At 34.5% G+C, this 18,763-nt stretch overlaps 1 long non-coding RNA gene across 2 annotated transcripts; it reads right to left on the bottom strand.

Moving 5' to 3' along the window:
* Positions 1-13,722: 13,722 nt before the first annotated feature.
* LOC126660875 (uncharacterized) lies at positions 13,723-15,689 on the bottom strand. Of its 2 annotated transcripts, XR_008789703.1 has the most exons (4): positions 15,119-15,689; positions 14,888-15,021; positions 14,173-14,242; positions 13,723-14,088 (listed from the first exon to the last, which is right to left on the bottom strand). It is a non-coding gene; the product is annotated as an uncharacterized LOC126660875 (long non-coding RNA). The 2 variants fall into 2 exon arrangements; XR_007635459.2 differs by having other exon boundaries at positions 14,888-15,687.
* Positions 15,690-18,763: the final 3,074 nt, after the last annotated feature.

Genomic DNA, 18,763 nt, shown 5'->3' with positions numbered 1-18,763 from the left:
CTCAACTACTTAATGCTATTCTTGGGATCAAAATGATATATAAGTGAACTAACTACTTGTTCATTATATCTCATACGAGGTTCAATCATTTCCGACTCCTAATGCTTTCACCCTCATACTGAATGTTATTCTTCGATTTTCACATTAGTTAAGTTTAACTCGTTGAATCAAGGCCTAATGCCTTAAAATACCCGGATATATTAGCCACTTTTCAATCCTACCCTAACATTATAAACTTGTCAATTTTACCCTATTTTGCATTTTTGTGTTTCGATTATATCCTGAAATATTAAATTAACATCTTTTTTATTTGGAAAAATTTTAAAAACATTCTCCATGTCTGGCATATATTAATTGTATATTTTTATAATTTATTTAAATTTACTTAAATTAATTGAGAATTTAAATTAGTGTTAACTTAATTATGGTTTTTAGTTAGTTTTTTAAAAAAATGACTTATTTGTACTTTTTTGAATAAAAAAGAATTTAAGTCATCTTTAAACTTAGTTTATTGAATGATTTCATCATTTAAGTAAAAAAATTAAGAAAAACTAAAAAATTGGGGTACAATTGAAAACAGAAAATTTAAAAGTGGGTAAAATTGACAACTTTTCAACGTCGGGGTGGAATTTTAAAAAGTCTAAAGGTGAGGAGGTTTTGAGTGATTAGGCCTTGAATCAATTAAGATGTATCGATTTGAATAATATACAACTTGGGTACGCCTAATTATCGTTTTCGCCGTATATTATATCGAATATACCGTAGTATCTCATGCTTAACAATAAACTCAACAACTTCTCTTAACGATATCATTTCACCCCTATGTATTCATAGCCAACAAGATGATAACTCAAAGCGTGTTAGGTTATTACTCCAATGGAGAGCCATTGATAATTAAATTTAATTATTAATTAGTATATACTTAATCTTTCAACTCTTAGGAAGATTTATTAGAGTCTTATGTTATTCGTCTCACTAAGCACACATCACATTTTAGCATTTATCACATACATATTAAAACTAAAATGAATCATGCAACCACACATGTATGATCATGGACATCCTAGGTCTCATTCTTTAGCGACAAAAGAATGAGCAAACTATTACATATCTTTGAAATGATTCCCTAATCATTCACTATGTAATTTCTGCATCATTTAGGTATCAAGGAATTATCCTAGAAACTCGAAAAGCCTCAACCGATCGTTGATCTTTAAAAACAAAAAAATTACGTTTTTTTTAGTCGGAAACTTTTTCCCGCGTGTGAAACCCCCTTTCCAGCATTTTGGTTTTTTATGAATTTTTTTTTTGGTTTTTCGTTTAATTCTCTTGTTACGCACGTTCTGTTGATAACAACATAATGCACAAGAGAGTTATGTATTGTGTTAAATAATCATATTAGAAAAATTCTCAGGATAGATTGGAGGGTCACGAGTGGAATACTTAAGTACCAATTTCCTAGACACAATTTAACAAAATGTAAATAATATAATAATAGCGCTTGCTCGTTTTTGCAAACAAGACCTATGCCCTAAAAATTATAAATTACATGCCCAATAATAGTTCCTAAGTCCATGATTATTTATACATGCATGCAATCATAAAGCGTTAATACTTGATGATACGGTAGCTCTAATACCATTGTTGGCACACCGGGATGCGTGAGTCTGTATTGTGTATTTCAATTCAAAATCAAAATTCCAACAATACGGATCCATAAATTGATCAATATCAATAACAAATGTATCTCCGTATCATTTAGTAATTATAGCACGCATCTAGGAATCATAAGAAGAATACCGATGTCAACTCTCCAACGATTCTTGTAATCCCGAAAGTACGGCGACCTCAAGCTCGTCCACACGAGTATGCGTCCGATTGAATCGTCGCCTTGATGTAATCCACAATATTTCATCTTGCCGAGCCACCATAAGCTCAAACTCTCGTCGTGATTACGTTCGTGCTCGGATATATGAAATATGTTGCCAAGTTATTTCCGTGATTGATGACTACTTGAACTCTTTCAAGTATTTTCTCCCTCTACAACTTAGTGTTGTAGTGAAATGTGTGTTTTGGTGTGTCTGTTTCCTTAACATCTATGATCTATATAAAGGTTTGGATGTTTAGTGTCGTTAGGCAAGACAAGTGCTGCATAATTAGTTTAGGTATTATCACTATGTAACATCTAGCTACATATGTGACACTTATGACATCATCTCCATGGCATTATCTACATGACATCATCTTCGTGACATCATTCACATGACATCACCATATTGCATCATCATTCTACTAATTTATGGTTAGTGCTTTAAGTATCTCTAATTACACTAATTATTTACTTTAAGCCTTCTAATCATAAAATTTGGTTAAAATATAATTAGGTTTCTACTAATTTATAACTCTTATAAATTAGTCCCTGATAAACATGGAAAATACAATTAGATTCCTACTAATTTATAACTCTAACATAATTTTTACTTGTTTTTCATCTTAGATTAATTTTCGAGATTTGCTAATATCTTTATGAAATCGATCTTTTGTAAACTCAATCGGTTGCACACTGTATAGTGTGTGACTAACTAGGTTCACATCTATATGGCAACGAGAGTCATAAGAGGCACCTTTCTTATATTAAATTATTAATTCTCGTAGATCGAGAGTGATGTCTAGCAACATATCACCACCCCCAAATAGAAATGAATGTTTCAATACATTCTTTACGAACCAATGTTCATAATTACCATACACCCAAATTTCCCTTCATCTAAGATTCTGATCTCGACTAGTGTCACGGTTAAGTCAAATATTAGTTGTCTTGATCATATGACCTCATCTCTCAGTTCTAAGTCTTGTCGAATATGAATTCTAATAGAAAGAACTTTCTAAGTAAGTCATATACACATGTGCAAGTTTTATCATCAATCAAGAACAATTTGAGATAACATAGAATCTAGTCTTTGTTCATCCGGAGTGATGAATCCTTTCTAGATTCAACCCATATCTCCATATACAACTAAATAGAGCCAACACATCCCGCGGCACTATCTCATGAAATATCTAGGGATAAAGAGTATCAAATTCTAATAACCTATGTACAAGATAGTGTCACCACAAGTCAAAGAACATATGTATAATTTTGAACTAGAAGACATTAAATTGACTTTTATGAAATACCATGTATAGGTTATCTAGCATCACTTGTTTGACTCACTCAACACATTTAGTGTCCACATATATATTTTGATCCCTATCAAGTAGTATGAGACTCACTACTTCCATTTAATTAGTTACTCTTTACTAATTAGGAGAATAAACAGAGGTGACGATCTTTCCGGGATAATGAAATGCCCTTATTTGCAGGACCGCATTGACCGTGAACATTGATTTAGATCACTTGTATAATAGAATCTGTCACTCATATTCTTATCACCTTAAGAATAGATTCTATCACAATATGATAAGGACAATACGTAATATATGAATACTTAATTGATGAGACATTTAGTTCAAATATAACATATATATATCTTTTCCATTGGGATAGGTTCTACAAATATTTACGATCAAATGGCCCTAGGGCACATACTAGTAACACTCTATATAATATTTTTCTTATATTATAACCTTTCGGTTTTACTTACCATGTATCTTCTTGTTTTCTAGAATCCAACTTCATTGACCATTAATCCTTAGGTAACTTACATGTTGTATCATACAAGTAGTGATTCTTGACTTCTATCGTCATTACTTATATTCAAATTTCATATCATGCATTGGTAGTTACTTTGTGCTTTCTCATTTATCAAGGAACATATTAAATAACATGATCATCCTATATGATAACATATCTCTACTTGACTTTTAAATCCTCTCGTGTACTATAACTCTTACGCATCTTCTGGTCTTACTAGTACATTTACACTAATCAATCATTTCATTAAATCCTCAAATCTTACTATATGTTGATTTTCCTGATCAGCATTTATATTTCTCTAGTTAAATATTATTGCTGATGCAAAGATTTTTGTGAAAAATCTTGCAAACAACATTCGCAGTATTCTGTGAAATCCAAAATATTACTTATTTTTATAACCATATTGGTTACTTCCACTTATTAACCACTTGAATCTTTCTCAGATTAACTAGATGTCAATTAAAACTTCTCGTGTCTCAAAAATGTCACTTCTATTTGGATAACTTAACTTAATTCTAACATTCTCTGAGAATTGGAAACATTAATATCTCACATTGTTCGTGTTTCAATAGATTAATATACCATCAATAAAGATCCTGGAAATATTTCAAAAATAGTTTGAATCCTTTTTTATATATTATAATAACTCTAAAAATATTAAGATAATTTGATCGTTTTTTGTGATCCAATTAATAATCTTATCTTTAGTTTCGATGAGTTATTAAAATGTCGAAACTCGGATGTCTCGATGAGTTATTAAAAAAAATTATATATATATATATATATATATATATATATATATATATATATATATATATATATATATATATATATATATATATATATATATAATAAGAATAATTAAATTAAAAAAAGGAAAAGGTAAGGTTGGGTGAGTGATGGCCAAGAAAGGCAAACTCTCCACTTTAGTTTCTAAATTTTTACTTCAACTAATTTTCAATTATTAAATTACTAAATAGTCCAAATTAATATTAAATAATTTATAGAGCGAATAATTTTGATGTTAGTATTCGCGAAATAATTTGACGAAACTAACGCCAAATTTTTATGAAATTTGGATGTAGTAATTTTATTCAGCGGCACTTATTTGGACCTAATAAGTCTTCAAAGATTTATTAAAAAGTACAATATAAATCGGATTGGAATAAACATTATATATTTATTCGTTTCATATTTTATGAAATTTATAAGTAAAGTTTCATAAAATTCAGAATTATTATCCATTTGAACTACGGATAATTTTGAATAATTTATAGAGCGAATAATTTTGATGTTAGTATTCGCGAAATAATTTGACGAAACTAACGCCAAATTTTTATGAAATTTGGATGTAGTAATTTTATTCAGCGGCACTTATTTGGACCTAATAAATCTTCAAAGATTTATTAAAAAGTACAATATAAATCAGATTGGAATAAACATTATATTTTTATTCGTTTCATATTTTATGAAATTTTTAAGTAAAGTTTCATAAAATTCAGAATTATTCTCCATTTGAACTACGGACAACTAATTAAGAAATTGTATTAAAGTACATAATTAAGCTACTTGGACTAAAAAATATTTTAGCAGTAATATATATATGTTGTTGGATGCTCACAAATGAGTACAGAACTCATTTGATTGAAATGAGAAGAAGTAGAGAGGTGCTTCTTCTCTCAATGGGGACGCGAATTAAGGTTTTGTCACGGGCAATCCGTTTCGCGATTCAGACTAGAAGTAGAGAGATGCTTCTTCTCTCAGTGGGGGCGCAAATTAGGGTTTTGTCGCAGGCAATCCGTTCCGATTTCTTTAATTATTCGCACATGTTCGAGATAATAACCGTTAATTTGAATTCGGTTATTAATAATTCAGATTATAATTAAATTTATAACGTCGACCGTATCGAATCGATTTAGTATCGGTTTAAGGTTTAAATTGCAGAATTGGATTGAGTTGAATGTTGTATTGATGTTTGGATTGAGATTCAAGTTCAGAAGTAGGTCGGGGAGCTGAAGAGACTAATTTGGACATTTTACTAAAAATGGTTCGATTCGATCTGGTCTGATTAAATCGGTTCGATTCAATTGGTTCGATTCAATTGGTTCGATTCAATTAGTTTGATTTAATCACGATCATTCTAATCGACCCGAAAAGGATTTGCATGAACTATTAAAAAATGGACTAGGATGTTTAAAAGATTTAAACGTTATAAAATAAATTAAAGATATTTGGATTAAAACGTTACGACGTTTTAATTAAGTTATATGTTATTTAAGCCTATTAAAAGAAAAGGAGAAATAAAATGAAAAGTAATTGGTTTATTACAACGTTTTAATGAATTTATCAATCGATTATATCGAGAAATGAAAAATAGGTTATATCTAATAGAATTAGATATAATAAAAGAGTCGTTTATAAACGACAATTGTTAAAGTCTATCGTTTATACGATAGGACTAAAGTTAGGGAATCGATGTCTGATACTGTTTTGATATTTCAATTCTAACTAGATGCGACGAGTATCAATCTGACAAGTCTAAACACCACGGTGTTTGACTAGTGGGCTAGCAGGAAAATATGCTTTTGTGGGACATCAATTCTGTGAGTTAACTTTGTGGTTTTTATTTTGAATACTATTATTTGAAATGCTTTAAATAAGAAATCGCACTAGGATAACATACCCATGAAATATTCATTGGAACAAGCTTCCTATTGGTTGTCAATAGGATTGTGTTATCACCAGTAGTACGAGTGATACGAGACTGTGTCTGACATAGAGGTCGGTTAATGTTATTGGGCGTTGAAAGTGTTAGCGACCTTGACTTAACAGTCTGAGATGACTAAACGGTTATGGTCACATGTAAGACTGTGATGGTAGTTTGACGGTTACAGTCAAACACTGGCTTAGACGGCAGTGATTCAGTTCACAGTATAAGGCCCATGTCGTGTAGGTTGAGACCCATACAATTGTGTACCTTGCAGTGTTTCATTTTGATCATGTAATTGGTAATATTTTATATATACAAATGTTTTATATATATGTGATCTGATTATTCATTTGTAAATGTGTGAACTCACTCAGAAATATTTATATTTCTGAACCTCCCTAATGTTTACCTTTCAGGTTATCTAGTACAAGGTCAAACTTCCACAATAATTCTGTAAGTCAATGTCAACCATACCTCTAGAGCTGCAAGTAGTTGGGTACTGGGAAGTCTGTTTTTTTGTTTACAACTGTTCAAACTTATTTTGATAAACTATGATTTGAGCAACTGTATTTGTATATGATCGGAAAGCTACGTGTTTTCTAAAATGCTTTAACAAGTTTTATTAGATACACTGGTTTCATATTTTTTAGCAATTTAGGATTGTATTGGAAACAAAACATGTACGTCATATGAGATTGATGTTTGCGCTCTGTTTTCTTGAAATACAATCGGGGTTTTAAGAACCCAGTTTTCAGAAATGTGTTTTCATTAAATGAGAAAAAGTTTTAATGGTATTTTCTGAAAACATATAATACGTGATGTATGGTCTCGAAGTGCGATCGCGTTTTTAATAAAGGTGTTAAAGTATTTCTGCAACGAGTTTGCAAACCTTTTTATGTTTTTAAATCCTACGGGTTTTGGAGCAACCACTCCCATTCCCTAACGCCAGTCTCGGCTCGAATTTCGGGTGGAAATCGGGTCGTGTAAAAGTTGGTATCAGAGCAATGGTTCCCAGACTCGAGAATTTAAAAATATTGTTGATACATGATTTTGGAGTATGGGGTAGATGTCATAGGTACTCATAGAAACTACTGCAGCACGTAGGATTCGAGTCATGTCTTTTGCACATATTCTTATATTTCATAGGTTCTCGGCCTTACCTTATAGGATATAAGACTGCGATATACGCGTGCCTGTGATCTACACGACTCGATATCGATGCTTGAATATTAAGCATGAAAAAACGTGAAGACACTATCAAAGTGATTCGATAATATACATAGGAAGTACGAATTCAGAGAAGTGGAGTAGTTATGAAGAAAATCTTACTAGATACAGAGTTTAAGGTCCGAAGAACTTACAAACCAAAATTATGTAACATGTTATGGTTATTCAATTAAATGATTTTAAAGGAGTAATTGTGCTCATAATTAGCGTCGACGTATGTTGCAAGAATCACTTTAGAAAAGCATATCCAAATTATATATGTATATATATATATATATATACATACATAAAATGATTTTTATAGGACATGCATCATATACATTGATATATATATATATATCACAGAAAAGTGATTTGCAAGAGAAACTCTTTGGGGATGAGAGATGTCATTGCCCTGTTGCACAATTATACAGATGTTTAAAAAGTGAGTTTTAAACAAATCGTTTTGAAAGTGCGCACAAATGATTCAAATATTTCAAACAGATTTGTTTTCTTGGTAAGTATACCTAGATCCAATGTAATAAAAGTAAATACGCAAGATCAAGTAGTAAGCGATTCTCGAGAAGGCAACAGAAGTATACAAGAACGAAAGTTGGAGAATACAGTTATGGTCAAGAACGCAGAAGCGAGTTATAGTTCAATGAACTACAACATGTATTCGGATAGCAATAAATATCTGAGTTACGAAAAGTTAGGGATAGACATATCCTTAATAAGATGTCCAAGGCATTGTACCTTGAGACACTAAGTGTAAGAAAGGAGAGATAGAACCTACTGATCAAGTAGTGATTAAAACGTTAGAAATACGCAATTTCTCACTAGCGATAGTATAACTTGAGTATAAGAAGACTCAAGGTATGTAGGGGACACACAATTCAAGGTGTAGTAGATGAAGATAGTATTGATGAAGTAAGTTTCAGATGATGTCTGAAAACATACAGTGCATAGTAAAACCCTGATATCTTTTAATTGAACCATTGGATCGGTTTAATTTTGGAATATGATATTCTTAAGACGAGGTTACCTAGAGATTAACCGATGTGATCTTCGAATAGAGAGATAGGTGATGGTTGTTTTTGAAAGCAACGATGGAAAACTTGCGTGAATTTTGGCAATAAGCCCAAAGTGTAAGTGATGAAATTATGAAGCATCGAGTTTAATTAACTTAGGATTATCAATGTAAGCTCCATATATATGTAAATGAATTTGAAAACTGTTGTGAAACAGTGGTTTGAAATTGTGAAAATTACGATAATCGGGCCTAAAGACTGTGAAGTCTTGGTTAGCTTGTGCGGAATATACATGTAAAGTACATGTATATGAATATCGGGCCAGAAATGTGTAAAGTATGGCCGACCAAAACTGGAAAACGTGAAACACATGTTTAATTTTTTTTATTTTAAATATGAATGTTATGAAATCGGAGCGAGAAATTGATAGTCGGTTAATTAAATGCAGTAATAGTTATAGAGCATTGAGAGTGACTTTTAGCTGTAAGCGATGAAGGCTATAAATAGAAAGCTAAGAGGCAATACTTAGCCATTATCAGACAAAAAATGTATGGTATGAAGGTTATGCACATAATAGATGAAATATTCTGAGTAAGCCATAGTTTGAGATAAACAATATTTTAAAAGTAGAGATATCCAGATAAGAGCTCTGTAATAATGAAAGGAAAAAGACTGTAGACCCATGAAGGGAAACAACATGTAGTAAATCTATGTAAGAAGATAAAGAGGAGATATAGAAAGTAAAGTTGTATGAAACGAGTTACGATGAAATAGGCGTACGACTGAAAGGTAAATCGCTTATTACACGGAAAGTAAGCATTGAGTCTAAGAGCTTATATTAAAGAATTATATAAGCTATACATGCAGATGAAGAAGAGAGAACATAAGTTGCTATTGGTGTTGTTCGATATTAAGAGTAACATAGAAATGTTTTATCGATACGTGCAATAGTAATTTTGACTTTACCTAGATATGATGTAAGTAAAGTCACTAATTTAAGCTCAATTGAGATTGAGATAAGGTACAATGACAGGAAAGATGTCAGTAGTAGATACAATTATAAGAGTACAAACGAGTATTGCACGAAGAGGAATAGAGAAGTATAATAGAAATACGTCTCACACGTTTGAAAAACGTGGACACGAAAAAGGTTAGGATACAACCTATCGTGAAGGTAGCATAAGTTAAATCTAATAAGTGGATTTGTAGAACGTAGTATGAGTACTACTAGTTCTAATGTGGATAGGAAGTGAGTAAACACTTCAATTGTCCTATATGAGCTATATAAGAACAAGTGGTCAAGTTATTTCTAGATTATTTTTAGAAGTGGTGTTAATGGAGAATGAGTCTGTGTGACTAATAGAGGAAAGAAACGCACAATGTGTGCGACCAGTGTTACAAATTCTGAGAAAATGTCAAAATTAAGTAAAGATTTCCAAATGTAAGTGACAATTCGGAAACACTAGAAATTTTAGATGATATCTAGTTGATTTGAGAAAGATTCAAGTGGTTAACAAGGGGAAGTAATCTGTATGATTAAAGAAATTGGTAATTTCTCGAGTTCCACAGTATATTGTGAACATTGCTTGCAAGAGTTTTAACAATCTTTGCATTGGCAATGTAATTCAATTAAGAAAGTGCAAAATTTGATTGGGCAAATCAACGTATGATTGTAAGTTAGGATTTATAAAGGAATGATTGACTATAGTGCAAGCACTAGCACTATTCAAAAGATGTTGAAAGAGTCAAGTAGAGTTATGTTGTGATAGAACATGATTGAGATATAGAAAATGTTCCTCGATGACTGAGAAAGCACAAGGTAAATTGCCAATACATGATTAGAAATTGACAATAGTTATAGTTGCATCGAAAGTCGAAAGACACTAATAGTGTAATACGACGTGCAAACTATTTAAGACAATAAGAGACATTGTGATAGGAGTCAAGAGACACTACTTTCATAGTACGATGTGTAAGATACGTACGAGTTGGAAGTCAGTGAAAGTTGAATATTTTACATAAGAAGAATATAATGTAGAGATTATGTAATCTAACTGTAATGTTAACTGTTAGTGGATTGTGAATTAGAGTAGCACATTGAATGTGTGGAGGTTTGTAAAAATTATATGCATACTACATTACTGTTCTAGAAATCGTGCAAGGTATTGTTACACGTCTCAAACCTTACAAATCTATTGGCTCAATCAAGTATGAGACCAATATGAAGTGATTAACTCAGAAAGAGTCTAAGTTAGAAATACTCAACCGGAGTATGTGCTAGATGTAAAGTAGAAAAGAAAAATTTGCTATTTCAGTATTATTGACAAAATACTAAAAAAGACGATAGATTGTGTGAACTAGACACGTATATTCTGAGTATCACATAAAGTGTTTTGTCAAAGTACCACGAAGAGGTACTATGAAGTCATAAAAGTGTATAGTTGGAACGATATGAGTAAAGCTATAAAAAAGATAATAGTAAGTGTATAAAGGAATAGTAAGTCAAACTGGAATGCTAGTTGTAGACACCTATTTTTCGGACAGGTAAAAAGTGATAAGGAACTGAAGCGTCCAGTGATGATTTCCAGAGAAATCTGTCCAGGTGACGAGCTATTGATTTGCTTGCTGGAATCTAAGCTGGCGTAATATGTGTACAGCTGTAAACTTGGAGGATTAAAATGTAATTTGGTGTGAATAGCCCATAAAAATCCAAAGAGATTGTAATCTAAGTCTAGAAATTGGACTAATTGCCATACCTTAGAAGTTTATGGGCCAATTTGCAAGTTTGACAGACTGAAATTGACCTTATCCAAACCCATAGGACCTTAGTAGCCTTTTTTAACACTTTTAGGCACCAAAGCGGACTTTTAGCAATCTTTTACTTAGCCACCAATCTGTGATACGAATTTAATTAATTAAATAGAGTTTCATGCTAATCTTAACACCTAATGACTTATCACTTAACAGTTTAAACCCTAGAAGACTGTAACTAAAACCTAGGTCACCCCTAATCCCTATAAATACAGTCTTAAGCCAGCCTGCCTAAAGGTGGCACACAAACCCTAGACAGACAGACAGAAAATTCGGCCACCGCCCTAGAATAACAAATCCAAAAATCACACACACACACACACACACACACTAAAATCCAGTCTTGAAAACACGGAACACGTGTTGATTCTCCAAGAACACAAGCCCTGCACAGATTCGAAGCTGGATTCCGCATCCACTTCGCCAGTAAACGAGCTAAGGACCGAGAATGGTACTTCTAAGGACCCTCATTAAATTCCTTTGATTTTGCCATAAATATTGCATATATGATTGCCATAATTGTTGTAAATATGTTTAGGTTGCATGTTTAGGTTATTTGCGAATTTTGCAATTAAAGTAGCTTTAATCAATTAATTTGATGTTTTCTTAATCACAATAAACTTTGATGAAAAAGCATGTTAATCACTGTAATTAGCTGTTTTTAATGCTTAGAACCAGAAAACAATCGATTGAACACCTTTGAATGAATGTTGTAGGTAGATTTTAGCTAATTTTTCCTTAAGAAAACCATAAAAATAGTTGCTGCCCAGAAATATAAATTCGTGTAGATGAGCTTAAAACACTTCGATTATATGTTTGTTGGATTCCTTGTTCGATTTTATGTGGTTTTGACTACTTTTGCATGAAAAAAGGAGCTAAAGCGAGTGAGAACGAAGCAAAACAAAAATCCAAGAACTGTTGTCGACGAACTGCCGCCGCCGCCGCTGCGACCGACGGCGCCGCCACAAAGAATCGGCGGCGCCGCCGTCTTAAACTGCCGGCGCCGGCACTATGAACCGGCGTCGTGCTCCTCCTTTCCCAGACTCCCAGACTTGCTTCCCAGATCTTCCAAACTTTGATCCATACTTCCAGACGTGTTTCCGGCCCCATCCAGACTACAAATCAGACCCAGTTTGAACCTAGATGTAGATAATTTAGTGTAGAGTCATATTCTGTATTGTAACGGGCCAGACCCGATGTAAAATGAACCCAGAAGTCCAAATATGTAACATAGTGTATAAACCGGGCCCACGAGCCCGAGGCCCAGCAAACCAGCAACTTCCAGAGCCGATTTCGGGCTAACCCGAACTCAGAATCGACTCAGAATCAAACCAGTAGAACCGGACCGACGAGACGCACAACTCTCGTGCTCTGACTGAAAGCCCATTCTGACAAACCGATGGTCAAAACCCGCGCGAGTGCGAGGCACTCAAAGTCAACGATAATTTAGTGTAGAGTCATTAATGCAAATCCATCCCATCACTTAGACATCATAGGACTAATATGAAAACATAGTAACAGTTGTATAGGTTTTTCAAGACTCGCCTAATAAAATCAATCAATCACATTTATACATCCGGTTTTAGGCTTTGTGCATGTAAAAATCCATACCAGCCAGAATTATGCTATTTGCTAGAAACCTCTAGGGTTAGATGTATGCTTAGGAGTACCTGCTACTTGCCTCAAATGCCAGTCCAGATAGAGTCATATGCACGTTAAACGTGTTTACACTACAAAAAAACAGGCTGTTTGTGACGGAAAAATCCCTCACAAATCCGTCACAAACTGCCATTTGTGACGGATTTGTGACGGAGTTTTGTCCGTTGCCATTTTGGCGTCACAAGTAATTTGTGACGGAAATTAAATCCGTCACAAATTAATGACGGAATTGTCATGAACAATTCCGTCACAAAAGCCCTTGATCAACACAGAAGAATCCGTCACAAAATTAATGACGGAATTTCCTTCACAAATCCGTCACTAATTTGTGACGGATTTATGACGGATTGGAATTAGTGACGGATAAAGCCGTCACAAATCCGTCACATATTAGTGACAGATTTGTGACGAATTGTAATTAGTGACGGATAAATCCGTCACAAAATTAGTTACAAAATAGTGATTGTTTCCATCACCGATTTACCACTAATTTAATTATATACAATTTAAATTATTATTTATATATTTGATTTATTAAAGGATCTTAACAAATATAATGAATATCTAAAATTTCATTATTAAAAGAAAAACTTGCAAAAAAAAAACGCTACCCATCAATTTGTAAAATATATTAATAATAAACATTATTGTTTATATATACATAAAGACATCGGAAGCATTAATTAAACTATACAAAGATAAATAAAAATACTTGTACAGTGGAACATCGTACAAAGATAAAAAGAATAACTACTAACACATATGAGCCATTGATGATGTACCACAACGACAATCTTGATGATGCACCACAACGACAATCTTGATGATGTACATTCATTTGGGAACTCAATGGGAAAAATGAATTTCCCCTTGATGATTCTAGCTGATAGCAATGAATTGATAACAATTTTTTTATCACTGAACTAGTCCTTCGCATATCTTTCAAAGTTTCAAACAATGGAACTTCTCGCAGTCTGTTCCAACAAGTATCTCATAAGAACAATAGGCAGACAATTGAAAAAAAAAAACAGAGCACTAGAAGGTAAGAATTTACTCACGTTCTAACTCTCTACTAGCAGCAAGGCGGACATCCTTCTGTAGAAACTCCATAGCAAGGACATCACTTGCCTGCCAAACATAAAATTCAAGAAAATATAGAGATGTTAAACTTGAAAAACATTTGACAAATGTATACAAATACTATCTTCATAAGGAGTTTAATTGATAAAAATTATGAGTAACGGCTAATCATACATTAGATGCCATATAGAAATCACACAAGATGTTCCTAATGGCACCACAAATGTATGCATATTAACAAAATAAGATGGCTTGAAGAATCATAGATAGGTGCTTATGATTAATCCAAAATCTCACCGATATGCAAAATCAAAAAAAGTTAAATTGATCTTTTTCCTAATATGAACATGTTAAACTGCATTGACAGTCTAAAAGTATAGTACCAAACCAGCAGAAACTTCATAATATATGCCAACTGAAAAAATTAATGCCTAATTCACAATTAATTAGCTAATGACAGTCAGCCTTTGGAACAATAACCCAATAAACTAAATCATGTGAACCAAAAACTCAAGCATTAGAATAAAAAACTCAAGCATTTAAATCAAAAATGAAGCTTCTAAATCAAAACTAAAGCATTTGAATCAAAAACTAAAGCATCAAAACTTCATAAAGAATAACAATTCGCATAAACATAAATATCAAAAGTAAAATTCATTTCAGATGACAAAGAATAAAAATAAGAACACTTACAAGTACAGCCTCCCTAATATCCTCCACCAACATCTGGAACTTATTAGGGCTTGATCTAGCCTAATTTCCCCTTTCAGGCCTCCATTTTGCCTCCTTTAGAAAATAAACCCCAAGCTCTCTCTCTCTCAACTTTGCTGTTTCATGATTAAAAAGTAACACAGTTGTTGCCTATGGAACAAATTTAGCAAGCAGTTAATATAAAATTAAAGAAAAACATGGTTTAAAACCTACAATTTCTCGAGTTCTCATAGTGCAGAGCTGGTTTTTCTCTTTAACAAGGTACAGAACACAGGGTTTGAGGTTTCCCTTTCAACTTTTGCTCGTTCATTCTCTGAGACGAAGAATCCAACCTTAAAATTTAAAACTGGAATGACACATAACTATACATGAATTGTTTGAAAAAATTTAAAAAAAGTTTCTGAATCAATTAAAGGTATGAAAGAGATGAGGACGAAGAGAGGAAGTTAAAGAGGCGACTTGATAAGCAACAGAGGTGGCGGCAACAGTAGTGGCGGACGAACAGAGTCAGCGGCGGAGAAGACAAAACAATGTATTCTTCCTATGATTATTTAAACGGAGTCAGCGGCGGAGAAGGCGGAAAGAGCAGAAGCGGAGGAACGAAGTCAGAGGCAACAACATTTGTAGCGGAGGAACGGAATCAGTGATAAGCAAGGAGGAGATTTATTATTTTGCCAAAAACCCTAATTTTGAAATTGTGAAAAGAGAGGAAACTGCAGCAACACAAACCCTAACTCTATTGCAAATAATTTCTCACTTAAGAAAAGGGGCAACTTGCCAAAAAAATAATAATTATTTCTTACTTAAATTGTGAAGGAAATAATGAGCTGTTGTGACGGAATTATGCCAGACAATAACTATTTGAATATTTATGACGGATTTTTCCGTCACAAAATATTTGTGACGGCAAAACTGTCACAAACCCGTCATAACATGTGATGGTTTTGTGACGGATTTTCCGTCACAAATATTTTGTGACGGATTTGTGACAAAAATTGTCATCACAAATATTGTGACGGCAGTTTCCGTCAAAAATCTATTACAAATTTAAAATCTGTCACAAAACATTCACTAATCCGTCACAAATTTGTGACGGATTTTTTCCATCACAAATTTCCGTCACTATAACCAGTTTTTCTAGTAGTGTTACTTCTTTCATCACTGTTTATTTACAGCTTTCATATCCTATGAACTGCATATACTGTTGAGATGAGATATAAAACGAATATGTCCAGAAAATAAAGCCGGTAACAGATAAGCCAAGAACATGAAACTCGGGGAGGTCCTCGAACCCTTGTCTTTGGTCCGTTGCACGATAGTCTATCCAGTCGATTAAAAGGTATTTCCTAGTTGAACTAGGTGGCGAATCCATTTTTCAAACTATTTCCAGATCGAGAAGTCAGCCAAAAGCCTTGGGCGAGCGGCCCCCGAACCCCGCTCCGCTCACAGTGGCGACTCCACTAGGGACTAAAACAACTGTTTTTAAAACATAAACTTAAAAATGTTTTCATAATTTTTTCAAAAACGGTTGCCATGGACCTAAGCCGCACAGTTTGCGCCTTATCAATCACCGGCTGTATTTTCCAGACATATTCGCACCTGTTGCATTGCATTAGAAAATTCTCTTCTCACCTACTCTCTAGGAGTCCCTATCCAGCCCCGATACTCATAGCCACTCTCACGCTCTTGCTTTGCACTCCACTGTCCAGAACGTCTTATGCGGAGTAGTATCACTCACAGCCCAGTACCTCGGTCGATTGTACTTGTGATTCAGGAGACCTATTAAAGGTATATTTGACTGTGGGAGCCTTAAACCGGTTACTACCAAAACCCAATGACTCAGCCCACATGCATTACAGCTTAGACAATACCCTCTATGATCAACCCAATATAATGATTCTAAATCCAATGTTTCAAAAACTACTATTTCAATCTCAGTCTTAGGTCCGGCCTAACAAATTTTTCCCAGTTTCAAAACAAGATTTTCAAAACATCCAGTTAGGCCAGACCTAAAAGAAACAAATTTGATTAAGTGATACACCTTCTCTTAATCAAACCTCTAATAACTAGTCTAGTGAAAACTCCTTTCGCTAGATACAACCGCCAGGCTAAATCATACTCCAGATTTCAAAACGGACTTCCACGTCCATCCTACATGTTTTTCAACTCCTTCCAGAATGGGATTTAGAGTCATTACATCAACAAATGTTCTCTATTTGCTTTAGAATTGCTAGAAGAGGGCTTTTTTGCAGGAACGTCGACTCGTGCATTGCGATGCGAGGGCCCAGACCAAACCACCTAGGAATAAACCTCACCCGGAACGCGTGTGTGGGAGAAATAAGGTTGGAAGGAACAACGTGTCTCTGTGATATCTGTGTCCCGAACTTGCTACATGCTATGTGTTCAAAACTAACCCTCCAGCTCATGCATCTGCATATAATGCATCTCATGCATCCAGCATCATAGAAATCATACTAACCCCTTGTGGATACAGCAACATACATGCATCACACACTAACCCCTTGTCTTGCAGCCATGCTACTGACTGCTCTATCCAGTACCCAGTCAACAGCTAGAATGTCAAGCAATCAGTTAGCGATATAGATCTCTTTTCAAGCATGTATGCCATGATTATTGACCAGCACATGTACCTATAAAGGATAGACAAACGAACATAAATTCTAAAGCATAATCTTTAATACAATGAAAATAATAAAATGATAATAATAATCAAATACACTTCCAGTAGCGCCATGTAATTGTTGAAATGCGCATAAACTGTCATGGAAATTACAAATCGATCTATCCAAAGCCAGATTATAGGGGCCAGATTGAGCAAAACAAGAGCAAGACTCTTCATTGAAACATCCAGTCCCCCACCAGAAAACTGAATTATTCAATGGGGGCAATACCGAGTCTACAACAAACAAGCTCAGCAAAATGAAAAATGGGGCAAATGTTTGCAAATTTGGACGTCCCAAGCAGGCCCAGAAGCTCCCACAAGCAAGATACACCTCAATAAACACAGGCTCCAAGCCTCTGCAATCCGGAACAGGCACTATACCACTACTATCCTGAGGCGGAAATACGGATAGCAGGGGGCATCAAAACCCTCATCTGGCCTCATACTGAACTTAGGCGCTATGCCTCTACCTTCCTACGAAGGACATCCGGATAGCAGGACGCATCAAGGCCCCCAGAGCAGACTCCAAAGGCTCTATACTACCAGAAAGACGCAGACATGCAACACGCCTCTATTACCGGGAGGAGGACATACGGATGACAGTGGACGTCAAGGTCCTCTCAATAGTCTTTATGCAGACATGCCACCGCAATCCTAAGACGGAATCCCAAAATCTCAAGGAGACATCAAAACCCTTATCCCAGATGACATGGGGAATCACAGTCTTCATCACAGAATGATGGGGTATCAAAGTCCTCACAACAAGCACCAAACTTTCCACTATGTAACAGGCAACGTGGCCCCATTATCAGAAATAGCCAACAACAAGACGGGCTTCCGGTCCCATACTCCAAAAGTATGCAAAAAAGGCGTCGAGCCTTCCTCCAAGAAACAAGACGGGTTTCTAACCTCTTACCCCAAAAATTCCCAGACCAAAAAACTCAACGGTCCAATGAGGGGACAACACAAAGTACGACGCAAGGATAAAAACCCACTCTTCAAGTATCAGCTCCAGAATCTCATGAAGCAGCAACCATCAGACCACTACCTTCAGGAATCAGCTTTAGAAACTCAAGAAGCAGCAACCGCCAAACCGCTATCTGCAGGAATACGCTCCAGAAACGACATCCTAGAGTCCGGTACCCTCAAAAGAAAACTCCAGAGCCACAAGGATC

This window comes from Mercurialis annua, linkage group LG8, assembly GCF_937616625.2.
Source record: "Mercurialis annua linkage group LG8, ddMerAnnu1.2, whole genome shotgun sequence".
In the NCBI taxonomy this organism is placed as follows: Eukaryota; Viridiplantae; Streptophyta; class Magnoliopsida; order Malpighiales; family Euphorbiaceae; genus Mercurialis; species Mercurialis annua.
This window is presented reverse-complemented; position numbering and strand designations above follow the sequence as displayed.